The sequence below is a fragment of the Petaurus breviceps genome, unplaced genomic scaffold, assembly GCF_028583685.1.
Source record: "Petaurus breviceps papuanus isolate PSGF00001 unplaced genomic scaffold, PetGlider_PUasm1.0 174, whole genome shotgun sequence".
Classification (NCBI taxonomy): Eukaryota; Metazoa; Chordata; class Mammalia; order Diprotodontia; family Petauridae; genus Petaurus; species Petaurus breviceps.
Genome location: NW_027185761.1, coordinates 41,041,309 through 41,067,110, shown reverse-complemented (window position 1 = coordinate 41,067,110; position 25,802 = coordinate 41,041,309). Strand labels below are relative to the sequence as shown.

The 25,802-nt window shown below is 41.3% G+C and overlaps 1 pseudogene; it reads right to left on the bottom strand.

Annotated features, from left to right (window-relative positions):
- Positions 1 to 23,269: 23,269 nt before the first annotated feature.
- On the bottom strand, positions 23,270 to 24,390 carry LOC138158489 (alpha-enolase pseudogene; annotated as a pseudogene).
- Positions 24,391 to 25,802: the final 1,412 nt, after the last annotated feature.

Below are 25,802 nucleotides of genomic sequence, written 5' to 3'. Positions count from 1 at the left end.
TTTCATAGATAAGGAAACTGAGGCAGGCAGATTTGAACTCAAGTCTTCCTGAGTGTGTGTGCAGGTTCCAGAGCTCTATCTATCATGCCACTTTAACTGTCTAATATTATTTCACGTGTGGGGGGAACAGCAAGGTGTCAGTTTGACAGAACTGTAGGTGACTAAAAGTAACATGCATTGTCTCTTCTAGGGCCAACATGACGCAATCCCAGCACTTAGTAGCTGTGTAACCCTGGTCAAGTCATTTAATCCTGATTACCTCAAAAAAAAAAATTCAGCCCTATAGTATCTCTTATCTCATTCACAATTTGCCACCAACAATTAATACCAGTCAGATCAGGAGAGGATCTCTGTCTCTCAAATGCCTCCATTTATCTTCACCAGCTGGGAGCTGGCTTTGAGGGCAATTTACCCTTCCTATTGCCTATACCGGGCATTGCCACTAATACTCCCTCTGTACAACTCTCCTTCCCAGAAGTCTCTTCCAAAATCAAAATCAAAATGCACAGCCCCTTTAGGTCTTCCTACATTCAAACATGAAGTCTCAAAAGCTCAGTCCTGGGAATCCCAATCAGGCATTATAAGAAACATCTCCCAAAACTCCCCCTTGCACCTAAATATACCAGCTGAACCAGGATTCAGCAGTACTTGACCATAGATCAACCTATCAACAAGCATTTATTAAGCACCTGTTATATATGCCAAACTATACTAGAGACAGGATATTCAAAGACAAAAGTGAAAGAATCTCCGCCCTCACAAAGCTTATAAGCCCTAGAGCAGGGGTGGGGAACCTGTGACCTGAGGCCACATGTGGCCTTCTAGGTATTTGGGTGCAGCCTTTTGACTGAGTCCAAGTTTTATAAAACAAATCTTTTTATTAAAGGGATTTGTTCAGTGAAGTTTGGATTCAATCAAAGGGCTGAACTTGAGAACCTAGAAAATCACATGTGGCCTGCAGGTTTTCCACCCCTGCCCTAGAGGTACAAATATAGAGGAGAGAATTCCTACTGATAAGAAGCTCACATTCCCTATAAGAAATGATGAATATGGGAAATTCAGAGAAACATAAGAAGACATTTATGTATTGATGCTGGGTGATGAAAGCAGGACCAGAAAAACAAAACACAAAATGACTATAATGTAAATGAAAAGAAAAAAAAAAGAAACTGAATCTTGCATAATTAAAATGACCAAAGACGAGATGAAAAAATGCATCTCACACCCTTCTTTGTGGAGGTAGAGGACTATGGATGTGGATCATTCCTGTCAAACTTGGTTTATATGTTGGTTGGTTTCGTTGAGCTGCTTTTTTTTTTTACCTCTTTCTTTTTTAATTTCTGTTATTAAAAAAAACTCAATTAGGAGACTGGGAAGGAATATATTTAGAGATGTGTATGATGCAAAACCAAAAGACATTAATAAAATATTTAAAGAAAATGAGAAGATAATTAAAGATAGAAAATATCTGTATTCAAGAGTGGTAACAACCAACTCTTAGAAAAATAAATGTACACACTTTTAAGTTTAATCTTCATTATTCACAACTTTCTCCATCACTTTCTTATGTCTTGACAATCAACAAAACCATGAACCAAGCCCTGATTTGTAGTTTTTGTCAATTTGCAAAGTGTAAATACTCCCACTGAAACCTGTACAATCAGATCTGAGGTCTCTTCCTTCTGGTTGGATGAGGAAAAAGAACAGGGAAAAGTTGGTTATTGGACTAATAGAGCATCAAGAAGAAGAAAATGCTGGTGGAGAAGTCAGGAGAAAGTCAAGCTTAATCTCAGCTACAAGAAGATCAGCAGCCCAAATCTCTTCCTTAGTTGTATCCCTCATTCATCTTTGAGGTTCCACCCAATACCCTAAAGCCCTTCCTCTGGTTCTTAAAATATTTTTGAAGGGACAGTACAGCACTTTGATCCATCTTGATTTCAGGGGGTCTCAATTGCTTATATTTAGATCTGGAAGAAACCTCAGAAGTCATTCAGTCCAACTTCGTTATTTTATAGACGAAGAAGTTAAGTGACTTGCCCAAGGTCTCATGAATAGCAAGGGATGATCCATGATACAAGACCAGGTCCTCTGATTTCAGATCCAGAACTCTTTATTCTACACATATTTTTGATAACTGAATATCCCATCATCTCTTCAGTCCATATAAGTTTTTTGATAATTATTTTCTCCATATAGTATATATGTATGTGTATATGTGTATGTATGTATACGTGTGGCTGTCACTTTTATATGATAAAATCATTATTCTTTAGGTCAGCTGAAATTTTTATTCATCTGATAGGATGATGTGCTATGATTCACAGCCACAAAGAATCACTGGAGAATATTGGTATTTTTGAAAATGGGCTATTGAAATATTTTGGAATCATTAAAAGTGCTGCACAGTTGCTAGTCCAGTCTCTACTTTCTGTTCAAATGAAGGTGAAGCTCATTGTCAATCTGAGATACCTATCTAAGGAATATACTGATGGGCTAGCTCTGCTTAGTCAATTGTATACCATAACCTGAGTAATATGTATTTTTCATCCACTTTGTTTTTCCAGTATAGATGACTTAGGCAGAGCTCTTCCATTGTGAAGACAAGGTGGGATTGATACAAACTGCACAATGCTAGCCACAAAGAGAAGGATCTGAAGAACTTTGCCATCAATAAGAATCTCTCATTTAGTTTCTATGCATGATATTTTCCAGGTCCCTGCAAACATCTTAAGTGAACATGTTTCCCTGTTATATGCCTTGTTTGATATTAATAATCAGTGTATCACTGAACAAAGTTATTGATACATCTTTTATGATTTTTAATATAAGAGAAGAAGATATCACATTGAGGAGTCTTCATGTCTGCATTTTATTCTAAAGTCAATTAAAAAATAATTCAGCAATTGATAGATACAGTAGGATCAGATATATTCAATTAGTTGCATAATTGTGAAGATGCAATTTTCTATGGGGTGACTAGGTGGCACAGTCAGGAGGACCTGAGTTCAAATCCAGCTTCAGACACCTAATGCAAAAACACTAGCCGTGTGACCTTGGGCAAGTCACTTAACCCCAATTACCCTCCAAAAAGCTAAAAAAAAAATTATCTATAGAAAATAGTCTGCAAAAACACTCCCTCTCCCACATCAAAGATTATTACTCATAAAGAATTGATAAAGATGAAAAAATATGCATATAACTTGGTAGTTGCTAATGTATTCTCAGTCACCTTTTCCTAAAAGTTCCATCCTTGAACTTTTCTATGCCTTTGGAATTTTAGCCTTCTAGAAATGTCTTACAAAATGATCCTTAAGAGTCTTTAAAATTGTATCGCCTCCAGCATAAGGTTTTGGGGGTTTTTCATGCATTTGTTCAGATCCAGCTTTCTCCCTGATCTCATCTTTGCCCTTTGAGGCAGCATATTGGACCAGGGCACAGAGGAATTAGCACAACCTGGGAAACTCATGATCCTAAGGCTGTGTCCCAGCTGGAATCTACCTCCTTCCCTGCCCTTTGCCGCTTCTTCATCTTGCCAGTGATGTCATCTTATTAGACTGATGATGTCATTGAATTGTAGACTGCTGTCTTTTGTTGCTGAGCTGCATTGAACAAGTAGTCTGCTCTCCCCACTGCTCTGTTATCTGCTGGTCCTTGGCAACCATGCTGCTCCCTGTAGCTGACTACTAGACTTACCCTGAAATGTGTGGGTTTTTTCTAGTTTAATAGGGGAGGAGTTTCAGTCCTTTTTTTTTTTTTTTGTCTATAGCCTTAGAGGCTATTTCATTGTTTTGTGAATTAAACCTCTAAACAGAGGTCAGCTGTCAGCAGAAGGATTCAGTTTGGGGTTAGATTTGTCTTTTGAACTCCTTTAGTTGTGCTTGAGCTGGATTTGTTATTTACTCAGAGTAAGAAAATTCCTTTGGTACCAATTGTGGCCCATACAAATCACTCAGAAGTAGTGGGTGGAGCTGGTTACCTTTGTCCTGTTTCTCTGAGGATCACATTGCTGTCATCCCAGAATAATGAAGGGTCTTGTGTGTGGGGGGGGGGAGGGTTAATTGCTTTTCAGTGCCCAATGAAACTAACTCCTTTATTTGCCTCTTTGAGAAGAACCTGTGACCTATCCTTCCATTTAATTGTGACTTCTGCATGTCTTCTCATTTTATTTATAGAAAAAAAGTCAATATGGATATGATTCATTCCTCCAATAGAGTATCCACTTGTCATTGGACAAGAATTATATATTTAGAGTACCAACAATTAAATTAATTTTTGCAGATGGGCTTTAACAACCTTTGTCCTCTTTTCCATCATTCCACCAGAAGGGCAGTACCAAGGACTAAATGCTTTTCCATAATTTGATCTTTCATGAATCACCATGAACAAAAATTAATTGTCTAATGGCCAATTCTGGTTATAATATGGGGCCATCTCCACATCATGTTAAGAACTTTTAGGGCAAAAAAATGCAAGAAACAGAGTGAGACAAAATCATTATTATACTCCAAAGAACATACTCTGAAAAATAGATTCACACAAGAAAAGAAAGCTTGAGTCTGCCTTCCACTAGAGGACATTTCTGTCCCCAAAACATATTGTCCAAATGTCACTGGGTCCAAATGCTATTGGTGTGTGATGACAAGGTCAGGAAAAATGGGATTGTAAGCACTAAAACAGTTTTTCCCCATTCTATTCCTTGCTTTATTTTTGCTTGATTGGTTGTTGCTTTACCAGTTCTGATGCTAGAAGAATCAATTCATTTTAGAGCTGGTCAGAAGCAATGCAAAGATTATAGGATCATAGGTTGAGAACTGGAAGGAATCTCAGAGGTCATCGGGTCCAGTTTCCTCATTTTACATATGAGGAAACAAGTCCAGAGAGGCGAGTGTCCTGCCCTTGGTCATTTTACAAATGAAGGAGCAATGAGGATAATCCTCTAGTCCTCATTGCTTTGAGGAGAGTAGATCTGGGTGTAAAACTCTGAAGCCATTCTAGCTTCTGACCACATAGTCTTCAATCTGGGGCTCCTGAATTAGAGTTATGTTATTGGCTAGAAGTAATGGGGAAAGGATTTAGCAAGATGGAGAATGTTGAATTTTATCCTAAGTATTGAGATTGTGTGGGGTGAAAAACCCCATTCAAAATTTAATCAAGAACGGAGGTTTCTCAGGATAAAAACAGGAAATTTTATTCTCTTCCCCCAAGGGAACAGAGTGGTCCTCTTCCATGATGGATCAGGGAGAGGAGGCCTGTTACAGAAGACGGAACAAGAATTTGTACCCTGACTCAGTCAAGCCCCCTCCCCCCTGCTGTCCCTTCTCCCATGCTGAGAGGTGAGCTTACAATTTGATCTCAAAATCTTCCCCAGTGGCAGATAAAAAAGAAGCCCACCAACTCTCCCCTATTGGCTGGGAGGTGGACAGGGAACCAGGGTATTGTTCATGCCCTTATTTGGCAAATGCTAAAGTGAGGGAGGGGGAAAGGTCACAAGCAAGGGTGGAGGTTGAAAACCCCTAAAAGGCCTAATGCTGATAAAGGTGTGGCAAACAAGGGTGGGGGTCGAAAGATTCTTGAAGAGGCCTAATGCTGATGTGGCAGTAGGAAAGAAGGGGCAAAAGGGAAGCCAAAACTCCAGCTTTCTCCCATAAGAAAACTTATGGGCTGAGGAGTTTTCACCTTTCCCATTCAAAATCAAATCCAAGGTCTTTTACTCATTCATACAACAAAATACAATGCTATGCCCTGCATCGTAGGCACGTGTCTACCAGCAATAAGTTTTAGTTCATTTTAGGTGAATATAAATCTAAGTGTTTTTCTGCTTACAGAGAGAAATGTCCAAGCTAACAGGATTCCCTATGCCCTTGGTCCTCTCCCTAATCCAAGTCATTTTGAAGTCCTAATTTATAGGATTCTGGAATAATGGATATTTCACCTTCACAGTCAATACCCAGAGGGTCTAGGGTTTAGATAATGGTTCAGTTGACTGTTTGTTTACTTTAACAGAATAATAGTCACTTAACTTTCTCCTCCCCCAAGAAGGATCATTTTCCTAAACCCATAGAATCCCTCTCCTCAAAAACATTCTGTCTGGGCTGTTCAAAGATGAACTCAAGGGATCTCTTCCTGAATAGACCTTTCCCCTAATTCCTTCAGGGCACTGAGGAAAGAGACCTCTTCTCTTAGGGAGATAGAGTAAGATTTCCTTATCTTTGTCCAGTTACTACCTTAATTACTTTCAGGGAGGAGACTTTCCAGGGTTGAGAGCAGAGCTGGACTTTGTTTCAGAATTGAGAGTTAAAGACAGACTGATAAGATTTTTCTTTCAGAAGGTTTGAGAAAAGGATAATTTTTAAACGCTTTTTAAATATTTCTAAAAGAGAGATAAGGTAAGAGCATAGAAATTTTTTCTGCTTCCACAAAGTGCTACATAAGTGTTAATTATCAATGTCTATAAAATGAACAAAATAATACTCCTGGTATAGTAGATAAAATATAAGAGAATCTGGTAATGCTGATGAACCAGGCCCATTTTCTACGAGAAGATTTCGGGCTAGTCCTCCTTAATTTTGGTACCTTCCCTTGAAACTTTCTCCAACTTACCCTGTCTTTATCTTATTTGTACATAATTGTTTACAGACTGTGAGCTCCTTGGGGGCAGGGACTGGTTTGTTTTTTTCTTGGGTTTGTTTGTTGTTTTTTTGCCTCTCTTTGATTCCCAGTACTTAGCACAGTACTCCATAGTAGGTCCTTAATAAATGCTAATTGACTGACTAAAATGAAGATATTGCCTTTGGTGAAGTGAATAGTTTTGGATTGGAAGGCCACAATACCTCCTCTGGTATTTACTAGCTGTGCAATTCTGGGCAAGTGGTTTGTAATCTCTCAGCCTCAGTTTCCTCAGCTGTAAAACTGACTTATACACTATTTTTTAAGTGCCCATAGTACCTTTCCCACTGCACTGCTGTGAGCTTCTATGTACATCAAGGGCATCGCAAACTTTTAAACATTCTATAAATGTCAATTATCATTTCTTCACAACCTACCTCAAAGAGGTGTTTTGAGCAGAGCCCTACAAGAACACCTTAAAGCCTTGTTAGAAATAGTAGCTGTTTGTTTTTTTATTATTATTGGTGTGCACACTGTCTTGTCCCTGGAAATCCTAACGTTCAAACAACCCCTTTTCGGAAGCTATAGCTATCATCTTGCATGCTATTTCCCAAGGTTGAACCAAAGCCAAGATTCTTTCTTTTTTTCCCCCATATACTCCATTCGGGAGGCAGAGCAGTAACAGAGCCTTTCTCCTGGCACTCCTCAAATTCATGTCTCCAGGGCAGTGTTAAAATAGCTTAGAATTGAGGGAAGAATCCTTGCCCAAGGGGAGTAGCCCAAACCCCCCAAAGGGCCACAGGCAGTAGGAAATTCAGGAAGTTGTGATGGGTCATGGTACTCTCTTCTGCTGCAGGACCAGCTTCCTAATTCATTTATCTTTTGTTATGGCAGACTTTAATCTTCCCAACCAGGTCAGTCTGACCCTAAAGCTATTGCTCTCATGGAACTACTAAATAACTTCTATGGAGTTCACTGTCAATCCCAGACCAGAGCTTTGTCGAGCAGAGTCCAAGTCACCAAACCCTACTGCTTCTTTTGGCTTGGGCAGGTTAGAACACAAATGAGTTAAGGGCCTAAGATTCTATAGCTCCACAAAGTCCATCTGTCCAAGGAGAATTTATCAAAAGCCATTTGATCACTAAATTAATACCTAGATGAACCATAAGATATGGGTTTAAAGAAGAAAGGAGAGCTTGAAACTTCATTAAATGACCTAGTCAGACAAGCAAGGGGGTCTTCATTGGTCCTAGAACCCAATGAAGATGCAGAGAACAAATTACTTACTTGCTCTGGACTTTTCTTCCAGGATAGAGGTAATGAACTTGGAGTCAAGAAGAACTCAAGCCCAGTCAGTTGGACATGACTGGAAGGTGTCACTGTCACAAAACTTTAAAGGAAATCTTTATGAAATCAATGAATGGAACACCTCGAACCAGTGCCTTGTAAACAACAGTCAAATTCACCAGACTATAGGATTTTTGCTGGTCTGCTCTTTTTGGAGGAGACCCTACTTTTCTAATATGTATTGACAAAGGACTATGGGTTAGTCAGGTGGAATTGGAATGGAGACTGACTTTGGCTCCACCCAAAGAGGACAGAGAGATTTGAGGGTAGGGGATGGCTTACTAGATGTGGGACTTACCCAGAACCCCAAGTGTGGTGGGATACTGTGACTTTGATCTTGAAGAGAACTTGTGGGAAGAAGGAGGAAGCCAAAATAAGGAAGAAATGGGGCGGCTAGGTGACGCAGTGAGTAAAGCTGCTGGCCCCGGAGTCAGGAGGACCCGAGTTCGGTTCCGGCCATGTAACCTTGGGCGAGTTACTTAACCCCAATTGCCCTCCAAAAGGCAAAAAAAACCAAACACAAAAACAAAATAAGGAAGAAATGCACAGTGAATTCATCTTCTGAGATGTGGGGAAGAGCCAGGCATCCCAGAGGAGAAGGGAGAGGGAGCAAAGGAATTCTAAAAGCAAGTTACAGATGAAACATTAATGGAAGTGAAATGGAAAAAAGGATGTCGATGTGGAGAGGGAAAATAACTAGCTGAGTGGCCTTGGACAAACCATCCAGCCTCAATCACCTTTCACTGGAAGATTTTTGTTATTCAGTGTTTTCAGTCATGCACGACTCTTTGTGACTCATTTGGGGTTTTCTTGGCAAAGATACTAAAGTGGTTTATTTCCTTCTCCAGCTCCTTTTACAAATGAGGAAACTGAGGCAAATAGGGTTAAGTGACTTCCCCAGGATAACACAGTTAGTAACTGTCTAAGGCTAGACTTGAACTACAATCTCTCCCTAACTCTAGGTCTGGCATTCTATCCACTATGCCACTTAGCTCCCCCTTCATTCACTGTTAAGGCAGTCAATTGGAAGCAGAGTTAAAAAAAAAAAAGTGGGGGGAAAACCAGGAAAAGAGATATTAATGCATTAGGTCTTTTCAAAGCTACCAGAGAGACATGATACTATAAACATATAAATTGCTTAATCTATAGTTTGTATCCAAAGATACCCACGTATTTTACAGAAAGTAGAAAGTAATGTAAGAAAGAAAGCTATGCTTGGGGTTAAGGTTGAGGAGAGTCACACAGAAGCAGTAAAAAGAAGAAAAAGTCATGAATGATAAGATCACTTATAACTTAAGGAATTCATTAAATATAATTTAATTGCCTTCATAATTTAGAATTCCTTAAAGAATTTCTGCTTATTACCAATAAATCACGATGACGTCTTCACAAATTCACCCAAACAAAATGCCATTAGGAACTTTGCAGGGAGTCCTTGTATTTAGAGCTGCCGGGGTAAGACAAAAGGAAATCCCTATCTCCACATATGTTCAGAAAAAAAAAGATCAGTATCCTCCATCCAGGTCCTACTCCAATTGAATCCAACCAGCATTTATTAACTATCTACTGTGTGAAAGACACCCTAATCCCCTGAATGTGGAAGGGATAACTGTTCTGGAAAGAAGTGTAACACAACATATAAATAGATACAGATATTTAACTCTAACAGGTTTTGGGAAATCCTAAGATCACCCTGGAATAGTGAACTCCCACAAAGCATCAGAGAGAGCTTCATGCCATGCCAAAATCTTCCTGTATCTTCAGTTCCCCAGACCTGTCTCTCTCTCAGGAGCCAACTCATTTCCATTAAAGGGCAGGTTTTATGTGGGGTATGTTCTGAGTGCTCATCCCCTTGGGAAACCATATCCCCCTTCATGAATCTATTTTTTCTCAACAAATAACCATAATCAGGTGGTGTAATAGATAGAGAGCTGACCTCAGAGATTATAATTCCCTAATTCTTTAAGACTCTAAATCTCTATAGAACTTTAAATAAGGAAGACCTGGGTTCAGGTCCTACCCCTGACAAATATTGACCCTATAACCCTGGGTAAGTCACTACCATTGCACCAAGGCAATTTTCTAAGGTTATAAGTTGCAGAATGCTTAGCAAACTGGGTTAGTAAAGAGTTTTTTCAAGTTCCTAGCAGCTTTGGAATAACAGGTCTAGACAAAAGAAACAAAAACAAAAGTGTGAATATAAATAAAAAAGTATCTGTTTTGCAAGTTACCTAGAATGGCTTTCTAATTTAGGCATAGAATCACGGAAAGGAGTGAAATATTTTTGCTAATATTTATATAGTACTTCATTATCTCATTTCATCTCCATAACAGCCCCGTGAGGTAGGTGTGATAAAAATTCTCATTTTACAGATGAGAAGGTTAAGTGATTTGCCCCATGTTGTACAGCTAATAATTGTCTGTCATAGGACTATAACTCAGGTCTTCCTGATTCCAAGCCCAGACTCTACCCTCTATAACATAAGCCCTGGCTTGTGTATGTGTGTGTGTGTATACACATATATACACACATATACAACTATATGTGTGTTCACATATGTATTTGTAGAAATACATACACATACATATATACACACAAACATATGTATCATCCCTAAGGTCACTTCAGGGTTCAAAGCAAATCGGGGGGCAGTTGGCTTTAAATAAGTTTAATTTTAAATGTTAGGCAGGGATGGTGCAAGCATTGATGTGCTTTGAATGATCAAGTTGGGGAACTCCAATGAAACTGAGAAGTGATGGGGGAGGCCTTTCTACAAGATAATAGAAGGAAAAATGGAGCCACCGAATGCTGAATAATCAACAGATTCAGGGAAAAAGCGGTGTCACATTTTCTGAAATGCCCAGACTTGGTTCTCTGGCTGAGTACACACACATCTAATCCTCCAGTGTTGCCTTTGACTGCATTACTTTTTGATTTAAAGGAGTCTCTTTTGACAAAAGCACTCCTAATCTTTCTTCCCCCTCTTCTCTCCTCAAAAGTACCAGCAAAAGCTTTGACTTCTAATCTCCAAGAGGAGAAGAGTGTTCTTTTCAAGCTCACGTGTCCGTATCCCAGGTCTGTCAGCCAGGGAAACAAGGGGAGCCCTTTGACTGGCAAGAGGTTGTGATGACTGTCAGGCTTCTACTGTCTAGTTGAAAGGCTTCATGTTTTATTTACTGAGTTCTGTGAGCTGTATTTGGGACCTCCTTTTCTCTTCATTTCTGTCAGGATATTTACTTTAATTTCACTTTCTCTTCCCCAGCCCCACCCCAAATCCCTGAATTCTTGGAGCCTCCACTAAAAAGCAAAGCCAGTCACTCCCACAAAGCAAATACCCCATGGCATAAATGGGGTGGAAGGTATCTACCTACCACCCACTTCCCTTGACTAAGGGAAGTTTCATATGACTTTCCCCTATCAGAGTTTGTGGTACTTGTCCCAGGCACCTGAACTCACAGTCCATAGATTTAAAGCTAGAAGAGAACTTGGAAGCTTTTATAAATGTGGAAACTGAGGCTCCAATAGTTTAAGTCATACAGCATCAGAAGCAGGATATGAACCCAGCTCCTAGGACTCCAGAGTCAATGTTTTTTCCACCAGAGTTAACAGCTCCACAATAGAAGAAGATTTGGGTAGTTGATGTCTCTTACTTGTCCTACAGCAAAGTATGCAACCTCACGTTCCTCAAGAGAAGGAAGGGCTAAAATCAACCTTTTCTTTGACTAACCCCTGCTCAAAAGAACCATCACAGCAACATTTTTGAGAATTAGCTACTTGGACAATGGAGGGTACCTTGCTCATGCAGCAGGCCAGTTGTGTGTAGAAATACAAGTATAAATTTTCCATACAGATTGAGAAGCCAGGTACAGGGAAGGATATGGGATAAGGTAGGGGTTTGGACAACAGATAAAGTACACACAACAGCTAAAAACTGAATCCATCAGAGCAGACATATAGCTAGAGATTTTGTGCCTAGGGCAAACAATGAATGTGCTCTCAATTCAACATCTTAAGACAAATTAAGAGCAGGAGAGAGACCCCAAAATGTAAGGCATGGGGAGCAGACCCCTTGAATAGCTTGGGAGGAATGGGAAAAACAGGATGAACCTCAAACAGGGATGCTGGCAGAGCAAAGAAATCATTTGGCAGCTTCCTATTTTAACTAATTATTCTTGCTAATTAGGTCCTAAATTTTGTCATTGTTATGCTGCAAGAGATAAAAACTGTCAGTGTCCTCTACATTTTTTGTACTCTGGAACATAGCCCTGATTGCCCTACCCTAGTTATGGGTCTGTCTCTGGGTAAAAGGTGCTTTGGGGCTTTTCCCTGAATCCAACTCCAGTATTCACAAAAATAAAGACTGGGGGAGAACCTATCAATAGTATTGATTGACCAAGTGTCAACCCCAGGATCCCGGACAATTGCATAGTCCTAACCCAGAGTCCAAACTCACAACAGTGAACATATGTCTGGCATTCTTTCTGATTTCCCACAGGCAGTGGCCAGAGAAGAAGCTGAATCAAATGCCACCTTTGCAAATCTGAGAAACTCAAGAACAGGACATAAAACTTAATGGAGAACAAGAGGAAGGGGAAATGAGCCACTGGTTGGAGAAGAAAATTAGGAGCAAGAAATTCTAGGTTATATTGGGTCTTAAAGGAAGGGGTAGATGATCCTTGGTGGATCCCTCTAAGTCTTAATAATCAATTTATTGAGAATTCAGGTTTTTTGGATTGTCTGGGACCTTCACTTCTAATAGTTCTTAAGATCTTGATTTTGTTTGCTCCATATTTTAAGTCATATTTAAGAAGTTGGAAGCATCCACTTTTGAAAAGGGATGGGATCAAAACAGAGAATAGAACAAGTGGGAGGTGGGATAGGAGGGAGGGAAGTATAGTCAGTCTTTTACAATATATCTGCTATGTTATTGTTTTGCAGTAGCCACACGTGTACAACCTATACTCAATTGCTTATCTTCCCAGTAAAAGGGTGGGTGACAAGGGAGGAAGGGAATGAATCTTTAATTCAAAGTTTTAAAATCAAATGTTTATATATATATATATATATATATATATATATATATATATACATTTATTAAGTCTTTACCATATTCCAATCACTGTGGAATAAACTTGTGCCTAAAAGAGGAAAAAAAAAGAATTAGACATTTGCCAAAGTAGATTCCCATCAACCAGAAAATGACTAATTAAATGAGATGTTGCTACATCATAAGAAATGACGTATATGAGAAATTCAGAGGAATGTAGGAAGACTTACATAAACTGACAAAAATAACGGAGTCAGGAAAACACCAAATACATGAAAAGATATCAGAATCACAAAGTGGAAACCACTGTAATTAAAATGACTAAGCTTGGCCCCAAAGAAGAGAAGAAAAAATACACTTGTTGCTTTAATAGGGATGTGAAGCTTTGAATATACCATTATATTCCATAGGTACATTGGTTAGTTTGAATTTTTTTCTATTTTTTTTTCATTGTTACAAGAGATGGCTTGATGAGTAGCAGAGGGGTTAGGATTATGTTTATAAATTAGGTGATATAAAAACCAAATATATTAATAAAAATATTATTTTCAAAAGTTTGAATATTTAGTCATGACTCTATAGGCAGTCCTTACCACCTCACATGTGAATCATTGCAATGATCTGTCTCTAAACTATCCCACCAACCTAACCTTTCTAAAACTAGCTTTTCCTCTTGCTTCACCCAAGTTTGGGGAAATTTTAATGTGTTCTGGTTGTCTAACAATAGAACCTGGTGTGAGTAACCCTTGACCTAGGGCTCTAACTTCTGGTAAACACCATCTCCTCACTCCTCCTCTGAACCTACCTCAATGGTTACCTTGGGCTACCACCCCAGGGTCCCACCATTCCAGCACCATCCTCTCCCCTTCCTTCAGTCATTGCCACCAGTGAAAGAATTTCTAGATACAGATTTGTCTACCGAAACAAATCAAAATTCCCCTGTTGGGAATTCAAAGCCCTCTACCATATGCCTCATCTTAATTATCTAAGCTTACTCTCTGCTGCTACTACAGATTCTCTCAAAGCTTTACTCAGACCAGTCTTCACACTGATTTCCTTACTGTTCCTTGGTCTGGCCCCTAACACACACACACACACACACACACACACACACACACACACACACACACACTGATGCCTTTGATTTGTTCATCCCTGGCTATGCTATTTGTATAGAATTCCTCCCACTTGTTTCTACATTGCTAGCATTGCTATTAGGGAGGCAGCCCAGTACAGTAGATAGAGAACTCATCTTACAGTAAGAAAGACCTGAGTTCAAATCTTCCCTATGAGGCATCCTATATGTTTGACCTTGGTTAAGTTACTCAATCTCTCCAGGATTCAGAAAATTTCCTGGGACCATAAATTACAAAGTAGGTGCTGTCATGCATTGTTAGAGGGAATTTCCTCCCTTGGATTCCTTTATACCAGTGGTTCTCAAAGTGTGGTCCGAGGGCCCCTTTGGGTTCCAAGACCCTTTCAGGGAGTAACTCTTTTCATAATAACTAAGACATTTTAATTTCTAATATGGTATGTCCAAAGATATAGCCCATATGCACAAAAACTCGGGGGGGGCAGTCCTCAATAATTTTTAAGAGTACAAAGGCATCCAAAGACAAAAAAAAGTGTGAGAAGTGCTGATCTCTACCTTTGAAATTATAATCAGTCCTCCCCCCGCCACTTTGAAAATGTTACTATTATTCCCTATGATTGATGTCACATCACATCTGCAAAATTAGATAATAATTATAATAAATTATAATAAAGCTAGCATTTACGTAGTGTTCTAAGTTTTGAAAAGCACTTTACAAACACATCTTTATCACATCTCATTCTCACAACAGAGTTGGAAGGTGACTTCTATTACTATCCCCATTCTGAAAATGAGGAAACTGGAGCAGACAGGAGGATCTGCCCAAGGTCCCATGGCTTGGGAAGTGACAGAAGCTGGATTTGAGCTCAGGTCTTCCTGACACCAGATCCTACACTGTATCCATTGCACTCCAAAGCTTTTTAAGCTTAGCAAAGTTCCTCGTGTGTGGACTGCTGTTATCAGGTCAGCTACTCCATCTATCCTTCACTTTACTCCCTGCCCATTTTCTCACCAATTACTTTGAGACCTAGAGCAGAAACAGTGCCTTGGAGGACTTAACCCTTTAGCTCCAAGGGGTCTTAAAGTTCTGATTGGTGACTGCCTCTCTTGGCCCCCGATCTCAAAGGGGGACCCCAGCCGTGCTTCCCTCTACTCCCTACTCCCTGGGCTATATTCTTGGTAACTGCCTTGTGTTAATACGTCCTCTGTGCCGCACCCCCTTTTTAGTTCCAGAACCTTAATCAATCAATACTGCCATTGCCACTGGAAAATGGGTTAATCTACTTTCCAGGACCTTCCCTCTAGGTGATGCCATAGTACATAGAGCACCAGACCTGTAGTCAAAAAGAATCCTCTCCGAGAGTTCAAATCCAACCTCAGACACTTACTAGCTGTGTGACCCTGGGCAAGTCACTTAACCCTGTTTGCCTTGGCTTCCTCACTTATAAAATGAGCTGCAGAAGGAAATAGCAAACCATTCCTGTATGTTTGCCAAGAAAACCCCAAATGTGGTCACAAAGAGTCAGACATGATTCAAGTGACTGATGCAGTCACATTAGGACGTTCCCTCCTACAAACCATTTCAAAACAACGCACCCCCTCTGTGGATATATTTCCCCGATTAGACCAAGTCCCTGGAGGCAAGGAGAGTTACCCCTTTGTTTTTGTATTTCTGGTACTTAGAACAATACCTGGCACACAGTAAATATTTTTTCATCTGTTTGTTTGATATTCAAATGGTAGGAATGAGTTTCCTCCTCCTTTTCATTCCTCTCCCACTTAGTAGGCAATCAGTAATCATTTATTGCTGCATTATTGGGTGCTAGATTTAGAATCGGGGGAAGTGGGATCAGAATATGTCTGCTACTCACTACCTGGTAATCTTCATAAAGTCCCTTCAACTCTCTGGGCCTCAGTCTGTACAATGAGGACTGGGTCATCTCTGAACTCATCTCTGCTTCTCAATCCTTACAATCCTATGAATGATTCAACGAAAATGGCTAACAGAATCATCTTTTCAGCCAAGAAAGTATTCAGCAAGTGTATAGAAGGCAGAAAAGGTGGCTCACAAATGACTTTTATTCAGCCCTTGCTGTGCACATTCAAAACCAGTTAGTGCTGGGTAACTCCGTCAGACTCCTCTTTAGCCAGAGGCCAAAAGAAATCAGAAGTCTTGCTGGGAACAAGTAAAGGCAGCAGGCATTTGAGAGAAATAAAGAGCTAAGGAAGAAAGACAGCAGCTAGAATGCCCTGAAATGCCAGCCTGAGACCTCTTCCAGGGTGTTTTTTTTCCTACTTTTTTTTGTAGTCTACAATGCAACCCCAAAACACAGGTCCATGGCACCCTGCAAGCCAGCTTCAGTCTGGAACCGTTCAAAAGGGGCCAAGAGATCAAAATGTAGACTTGTAGAAATGAGCTGTGCCCCTCTGCTCTTTCTTCTACAGGCTTGGGTGAGATCTGTGGTCGCCATTGAACAAGGCTTCATTATTATAGGAGCTGACTGCTCCTTTGAGGACACCAGGGCTGAGCACCTAAGACCTTGCAAATTGATGCACACCACCAACGATAGAAGGCAGAAGCCAAACAAGGTTCTCTATTCATCTGAGTTAGTCCCTACATGAGCAGATTGGCTTTCTACCAATTTCCTAGCCTTATATCATCTGTCCCCTGTTTCCTGCCTCCTGCCTTCTCCAGACCACTTCTCTTGATCCTTACCAGCCATCCCAAATGAATTACATCCATAGGTACAAAAGGAGAGAGGAGATGTGATTGCTAAGGTTCTGGAAGTGATTTTGAAAGATTGGGGAGAACAGAAGTACAGCAGGTCTGATGAGGGTCAAATGTTATCGTAATTTTCAACAAAATGAGAATAAAGTATGTAAATGATGGGCCAGTGAGTTTGATCCTTATTCCTTGCGCATGTTAGATCATATTATTATTGGGAAGATTAGTGACCATCTAGAAATGTAAGCTGTGATTACAAAGGGTCAGCATGGCAGCGTCAATGGCAGGCCATACTTCATTAAGCTCAATTCTTTTTATGAGAGAATTGTTTGATTGTTTCGATCATATCTGCCTCTTCATTACTCCATTTGGGGTTTTCTTGGCCAAGATACTGGAGTGGTTTTGCTGTTTCCTTCTCCAGCTCATTTGACAGATGAGGAAACTGAGGCAAACGGAGTGAAGTGACTTGCTGTAGAAGCAAGCACCCCAACATACCCAGGGTGGCTGCCCACACAGGTTCTTAGATCTGCTTTTCTAAAGGAAAGCAACTCAAAATGGGTTAACAATCTTGCTTTAATCAATTAAACAGATCATTTACCTAGTTCAGGGGGAAAAGTCAGCACCCTGAACTTCAGAGTATACAGAGGTTACAAGCAGAAATTACAAGAGAGAGAAACATTTCAAGCAGACAGGTCTTCAACTGTCCAACCATTACATCCATACCTAGTCAGTCACCAAAGAGGAAAGCATCAACATCTGGGTTTTTCAAAGCTGGGAGTGGGGAGGGGGAGAGGGGGGGAGGGGGAGAGTGGGGGCTCAGCGGCTGCCCAGAGTCTCATCTGGTCAAATCACACAACACTTCTCAAAGTGAGGCGCAAAACAAAGGCTCACATCAGGATTTATGTAACCTTCTCCTGGGTCAGAGAATGTAACAACCCTCTTGGCCCAATCACAAAGTATCTCCTGAAAAACAAGCCTCCCACCACAGGCTTTCAGTGCACTTAAGCCTATCAAAGAGCCTAGGGGCAGGGGAGATCTTACACAATACAATCTTAGAAAGATGGCAACAACATACATTGACATTCCCATTACACTTGCCCAGGGTCACACACCTAGTAAGTGTCTGAGGCTAGATTTGAACTCTGGAAAATAAGTCCTCCTGATTCCAGGCCCAGCACTCTATCCACTGAGCCATCCAGATGCCTTAAGGAGAGGAGAATGTCATAGATATATGAATTTAATCTTGTGCAACATAAGGAGGTTTGGACTAGATTACCTCTGTGGTTCCTTCCAATTCTGGGATTCTTATGAACGTGGGATCCTTAGCTTTATTGTCAAAGTTTCTCCTCCATTTTTTTTTTATTTAAGGCTATAAGAGGAATAATGAGAGACAGAGACAGAGAGACAGAGAACATGGTAGAGTAGAGAGAAATCTAGCTTCAAAACCCACAAATATTCCCTATGATTGGGAATTTGGCACTTAATCTATCTGAGTGTTCCAGGAAACTAAGCCTATACTAAGTTTCAGAAAGGGGAAGCTAAGAGGCAAAATGGAGAGAGTATCAGACCTGGAGCCATGAAGATTCCTGAGTTCAAATCCAGCCTCAGATAATTACTAGTTCTATGAACCTGTACAAGTCATGTAACCCTGTTTGCCTCAGTTTCCTCATCTGTAAAATGAGCTGGAGAAGGAAATGGCAAACCACTCCAGGATCTCTGCCAAGAAAACCTCAACTGTGATCACAAAAAGTTAGAAATGACTAAAAACTACAACTTAACAAATTTTAAATTACACATGTTCAAAGTTTAACTCAGAATCTTTCTCCCCATCTACCTTTTTGACCTGCCATGTTGATGTTGAGGGCACCACCATCCTACTAGTCACTCAAGCTCACAATCCAGACCATCCTGGCCTTCTCTCTCTCTCTCTCTCTCTCTCTCTCTCTCTCTCTCTCTCTCTCAACAGATATCCAATTAGTTACCAAGGCCCACTGATTTTACCTACATAACATATTTTGTATATGTTTCCTTTTCTCTTTTGAAGCTACCAACACCCTGGTATAGGCTCTTGTCCACTCATAGCTTGATTATTGCTATAGCCGCTGGTCGGTCACCCTGCCTCAAGTCTCATCCCACTCCACAGTCTATATTGCACCCAGCTGTCAAACCAATCATCCTAAAGTGCCAATATCACACTCACTCACACACACAAACACACACACACACACACAGAGTCTCTGTCTCTGTCCCCATCTCTGTCTCTCTCTCTCTGTGTCTTTCTCTGTCTCTCTTTCTGTCTCTAAGTCTCTCTCTGTCTCTGTCTCTGTCTGTCTGTCTGTCTGTCTGTCTGTCTCTCTCTAAACACCAGTGTCTCCATATTGCCTCCAGGACCCCAATATAAAATTATCTGTTGGGTATCCAGAGCCCTTCACAACCTGGTGTCTCTTACATTCCCAGTCTTCTCATACCTTAGCCCCCATCGAGTAGAGCCAGCTAGGGTGCACAGGGGGATAAAGAGCTGGACCTGGAGTCATAAAGATCTGAGGTCACATCTTACCTTGGATACTTAGGTGCTGTGTGACCTTGAGCAAGTCACATAACCTCTGTCTGTCTCAATTTCCTAAACTGTAAAATGGAGGTAATAATGGGACCTACTTCTCAGTGTTGTTGTGGGATCAAATGAATATTTGTAAAGCACTTCAGAAAATGTCTGACACATGGTAGGCACTTAATGAGTGTTTGTTTCCTTCATTAACACATATCTGAGGTCCGATAACAGCAACCTCCCTGTCGTTCCTTCACCAGAACACCCTATCTCCCAGTTCTGGGTATTTTCATCATGCCTGGAATACTCTCCCTCCATCCACCAACCTCCTAGCTCCTTTCAAGTGCCAACTAAAGTCCCTTCTTCTCCCAGAAGACTTTCCTGATCCCCCTGAATGCGAGGGGCTTCCCTCTGCTGATTATCTCCTGCTTGTCCTGTATATATTTACTTGTTGGCACATAGTTGTTTTCATGTTATATTCCTCTTAGACTGTGAGTGGGGACTCTCTTTTATCCTTCTTTATATCCTCATTGCTTAGCACAGTCTAGGAGCCTAAGAAATGCTTACCGACTGCCTGACATCCAATTTGAGCTTTACGACAATCTCCGGGGGCAAGTACTACAGGTATTATTATACTCGTGTTACATGTAATTGGAGTTGAGCATGCAGAGTGCTGGGGATAGCATCTCTCTACGTGGAAAACCTTGGGAAGCTTGCTTATGGCAGAAGGATGATAACGTATAAAAGTGACAGACTGGGCAGCCTAGGGCCTAGCCACATGTGGAAGAGCAGGCACTCTGGGGGCAGAGCTATTCAAAGGGACCTATCACTCAGCTACCACCTGATGAAGGAAGAAAAGCCTACAGCCTAGAGAGTTGGAAAGATCCTACACCCAGGGCCATCTCCAGTCGTCTTGATGAGAAAGTGAGGCCCGTGACTTTGCACAGCCCTGCCTCACTTAAATCCAATTCACCTTCATGACATGGCATCACCTCTCTTTGAGAGAAGGGATTGTCTTGTTTTTCTATTTATATCCTCAATGCTTAGCACTGAGCTTTACACAGAGTGAGTTACTATTGTTCAATTGCTTTCAGTCAGATCCAACATTTCATGGCCCCATTGGAGGTATGCTTGGCAGAGATACTGAAGTGGTTTACCATTCCTCTCCGATTCATTTTACAGATAAGGAAGCTGAAATCAACAGAGTGAAGTGACTTGCCCAGGGTCACACAAATAATAAGTATCTGAGGTCAGATTTGAACTCAGGAAGATGAGTCTTCCTGACTTTGGGCCCGGTACTCTACCCACTTCATCACCTAGCTGCCCAAACAGTGCTTAGTAAATATTTTTTCTTTCATTCGTTCATTCTAGGAGTGTCTGAAATTTTGTGTCTTTTGAAGATAAATCTATTTTAACTGAGCTAAGACCCAATACTGAAGGGGAAGAATAACATATTAGGTAACTAATCTATGATCCTATGGCTCATGGCACTAAACTGAACGCATTATCCAGGTAGATCCCTTGGAGAATTCAATGCCAGAAAATTTTTATTTCTTCTAATGAATTTGTCTGATTCAGTTGATCGATGAAAACTCTTATCACCTGATGTTTCCTTTTTCCGCTCCCCCGAAACTTGAAGCTACATTCAGTGTTCACCTGTAGAAATGTTATCTTCCTGAATGCCAGGGAATATCTAGAATTTTGCTCCTACTGTTTTTTCTTGTTTTGTTCAGTTTTTCTCACCCGTGTCTCTTGGAATTCCTGGTCTGTTTCAACACTCAGAGGAAGGCCAACTTGTTTAGGAGACATTCCCTAGTTCTCTTCCTTTGTCAGTTACTTTTGTTTCCATTCTGTGAATGTCTATATAGGTGCCTTTTGTCTCCCCCATTAGAATGAAAGCCTCTTAAGTTAGACAGCCCAATTTTGTCTTGGTACCTACCCCAAGTGCCTTGCACAGTTACTGATGCATAGAAGATAGGTAATAAATGCTTATTAATGGCATCTATTGTCCTTTTCTATGTCATGTCTAATTCTGTGCATCTCTACAAATCATTTTTAAAGAAAATGGGTTGAGAACACACACACACACACACACACACACACTACACACACACATATACATCTAACCAAAGTGAAAGAAACAAGCCCAAATGAATTCTGCCTTCCAATTCAGGGTCTATGCTCCCTGGGGACCACATTAAGCCTCTCTTATAATTCACATAGTATGCTCCGTATACACTTCATGGGCCACAACAGTATTTCCTTTCAAACAGTCCCTCGCTGTGAAAGGAACTGGCAATGTTTAGAGTCTCTGTCTCCATTGACTCTTGGGCTTTAAAGGAGAGGGAGGAGAGAAGGAGGGGAAAGATGGGGGACTTCCCATTTAAAGATTCCTCTTTCTCAATTCTTTACTGATTATTTACAAGTGACCTTTTTTTAAGGCCATAAGAATAATAACTAGTATTGAAGGATCTCGATTGATCTTCACAGCAACCCTGAGAGGTAGGTGCTATTACTAAGAAGACTGAAGCTGACACAAACTGAGGGATTTGCCCATGCTGACCCAACTATCATTTGTCCGAGGTAGAATTTGAACTCAGGTCTTCCTGATTCCAACCCTATCAGCCCATCCACTCCGACCCCAAGCTGCTATCTCCGCTTCTATTTTCTCAGTGACAATGACTGAGATCGGGCCTTGATGACGCCTGTTCGATCCTTCTGAGTTGGTCGCGATCCTCCTCCCCTTCAGTTTCCGCCCCGATGTTTCCAGAGAACACAGACCCCAGCAGATCCCACACTCTTGTCAGCTCAGTCTGTTTGACACGTTTCAAGCAGGCTGGAGAAAACATTACCAAATTGGAACTCATGTTCATTAATGACATTCATACTACCTCCTACTCCCGTTTTTTAACATGTTGCTTTTATTTGATCTAATTGCTGTTCTTAGCGTGATTAATCACAACATTTTTGTGGGGAGTTGGAAGCATCAGATACTTTTCCACATATGGAGTTGATTGTACATCTGCACAGTGCCTTTATATCCTCCCAATAGCCCTAGGTCGAGATGAGCCGTAAAATAGCCTTTTCATCTGGAATACTTTCCCTGATAAAAAACCGAGAGTGCCTGTTGTCGTAATTGCTTTGGGGCTGCATCCTAGAATCTCCTCTCTTAAGCCTCTCTGGAACACTGCGCATTTCCTCTCTCCAGTTTCTTTCCCTTTCAGGAAGGTCTTCTCTTGGGGGGCCTTCATTTTCAGTTCTGCCCCTTCCCATCACTGGACTCCTGCCTTGTAATAACAGAATGGCCTTTGGCTCATGTTGCTCTGCTAATGGTCCCCATTGGGATTTCAGAGACAAACTGCCATTGTAAAGGTTTAGAGACAAAAATCTCCACCAAGGCCCCCGACGTTCCTCTTGTGGTCAAGGCGAGAGGTAGGAGCCTCTGAAATTTGGGGTTTCCAGTTCTTCATTTGGTCTACAAGGTCTTCCCAGGAGGCATTAGGTTGGGGTTTTTTTTTTTAAAGACTTCCCCATTTTTCTTAAAACATATTTTTCTTTTCAGATTGTCAGGGATAGGTTGGACAAATTCAGGCCTACCTAAGAATGCTCAGTCAGGAATCACATACAAACCTCAGGATCATAAATTTAGAATCTTAGAGTCCCTCAAGTCCTATTTTATGCATGAGGAAATTTAGACTAAAAGGTTAAATGATCTATCCAATTTCACACAGCTAACAAGCTCCATGAGGCAAGATTTGAATTCAGTTCTTCAAAGTCTAAGAGAAAACACTCTTCTTTCCATCATGGTGCCTCCAGTCAACAGGACAGGCTTCAGCAATTTTATTACAGTGGCACAGGAATGAGAGGAAATGCACTTCCTTTACCTTTTTTTTTTTCCCAGTGGGTTACTGAATATTTTTATTCTCCACATAGAAACCACTAAGGGTCTGGCCTGTGGGCTCGTCGGGGCTGCATCTCAAGTACAAGGCTTCACACGAAAACTCCAGGGTTGGGGGATGAGAACAGATCATTCTATCCCCGTCACAAAATGACAAGGGTCTGCTGACAGAGAGCCGGATGATCAGGTAATCTCTGGTGTAAGACAGTTCTAACAAAGCAGTGAGGACTTCACAGAAAGGTAGAAGGGAGAGAGAAGTCAAGCAGCAAGGGCCCCTGCCCCCAAAACAAAACTGGTCCGGTCCTTGGTGCTGCCCACTCTTAGGGCAGGAGCCGACTTCTGCAGAGGTGACTGGTTCCTGTGCCTGCAAGCTCTTAGGCCTCCTGGCCACACAGCTTACTCAGCCCGAGGGTTTCTGAAGTTCCTTCCAGGAAATTTAGCCTTGCTGCCCAGCTCTTCCTCGATTCTCAGAAGTTGGTTATATTTGGCCAGACACTCAGATCAGCAGGGGGCACCGGTCTTGATCTGCCCAGTGCAGAGACCCACCACCAGGTCTGCAATGAAGGTGTCTTCAGTCTCCCTAGAATGATGGGAAACCGTTATTCCCCACCTGTTGGACTGGGTCAATGTGAATGCCTGGAGAGATTCAGTCAGTCAATCTGGTTCACTTTGGAAGCAATTGCAGGCTTTCTCATTCACAGCCTTTTCAGTGTGCTTGGGATTGGTCACTATGAGGTCATCCCCTACCACCTAAGTGCCTGCAGTAGCAGTGAAATTCTTCAAAGCTTCCCAATCACCCTGGTAGAAGGGATCGTCATTAGACACCACTGGATAGTCCTTGACAAAGCTTTTATAGAGGTCCCCAAGCTCTGAAGGGGAGGTGTATCTGCTGGAATCACCAGGAGACTTGAAGTCCAAGCCATATTTCCCAGATTGAAAGAATTCTGTGACAACAACATCCATTCCAATAACAACCTTATCAGTATAGGCGACCTCACTGATAGCATTCTTGGGTAGGTCCAAAGCTTCTTTATTCTCCAGGATGTTAGGAGCAGAGTCACCCTTATCGCCTACACTGGTGGCGTCCTGTTGTGAGATCTCTCTTGCCTGGACCTTGTAAATAGACATGTTGAGTTTCTGGATTGGGCTTCCTCTGCTGGGCTCAGAGAACAGAGGCCAAGGGATGACTTCCCTAACTTTTTAAACAGTATTATATCACATCACAGAAACAGAATTTTTTAGTTGGGAGAGACCCCAAAGCCCATCCAGTCCAACTCACTGTACAAAAATGAATCCCCATGACAATAGCCCCAAGAAATAGCCATCCGACCTGTGCAAGATGTACAATGAGGAGGCCCCCTCTAGCCCCTGAGACAGCCCATTCTATTTGGGAATAGCTCTGATGGATAGAGAAGATTGTCTTGTATCAAGCCTCAATACACCTGCTTGCAAATTCTAGTCACTGTTCCTGATTCTGTCCTCTGGAGTCAGGGCATACCAATATCATACAAGGAGCTAATTATAACAATTTTTCATCCATCAACAGGCAATTATTAAGTGCTTACTGTATCCCAGGCACCATGTTAAATGCTGGAGGGCCAGTAGATATGCACAGTGGGCTTGGATAACAGTGTGTATTCAGACATTCTGTAACTGTAAATGATGAAGAAGAATCTTTCTGATTGGCTGTAGAGCTAGAACTGGGGGATTCAAAAAGGAAAAGAGAGAGAACAAGCATTTATATAGTGCCTACTGTGTGTGCTTGGCATGGTGCTAAGCTCTTTTTACAAAAATTATCTCATTTGGCTTTTACAGCAACCCCATTATTATTACTCCATTTTTTACAGTTGAGGAAACTGAGGCAAACAAGAGTTAAGTGACTTGCCCAGGGGTCACACAGCTAGTAAGTGTCTGAGGCCACATTTGAACTCAAGGTTTTCTTGACTCCAGGCTCAGCGCTCTGTCCAACCAAATTGAGTCTCTTTATCTGGCTATTTCTAGCCCAGCTGGAGTTTAAGACAAAAGACAAGCTGCTGTGGGTGTCTGGGTGGTAAAGGAGCTTCCAGCCCTCTCTCACCTAGGGCAGGTTCTGAAGTCGAGTGCATGACCCTACTGTTGCTTCAAAAGGTCAAGATATCAAGCCAGTAGAGCAAGCCAGAGTCCTTGCTGGACTTTGCAGCCAACCAGGGCATCAGGAGGTCTGAGGATTTGTTCAGTGGCCTTTACTGCATTTGGAAATGAACTTGGTTCCATTAACACTATGCAGATTCTGCTTTAAGATCAAGGACACTTTCCCCTAGAACCTAGTTGATGAGTAATAAGAAAGGTTTGTTCTTAAAGGCTTAAAGTAAATATCCCTTTGTAAAAGGCTAATTGATGTTAATTGGTTAAATGGATACTAATTATTAGTGGTTGGCGGGGGGGGAGGGACCCGGAAGCCAAGAATAATAGGGGTTAGTTCCACCGAGGTTTTATACTAAAAAACTGAACCAGAGAAGTAGGAGCAGTAGTATTTGTGGGTTGGCAGTAGCTGGACCCTC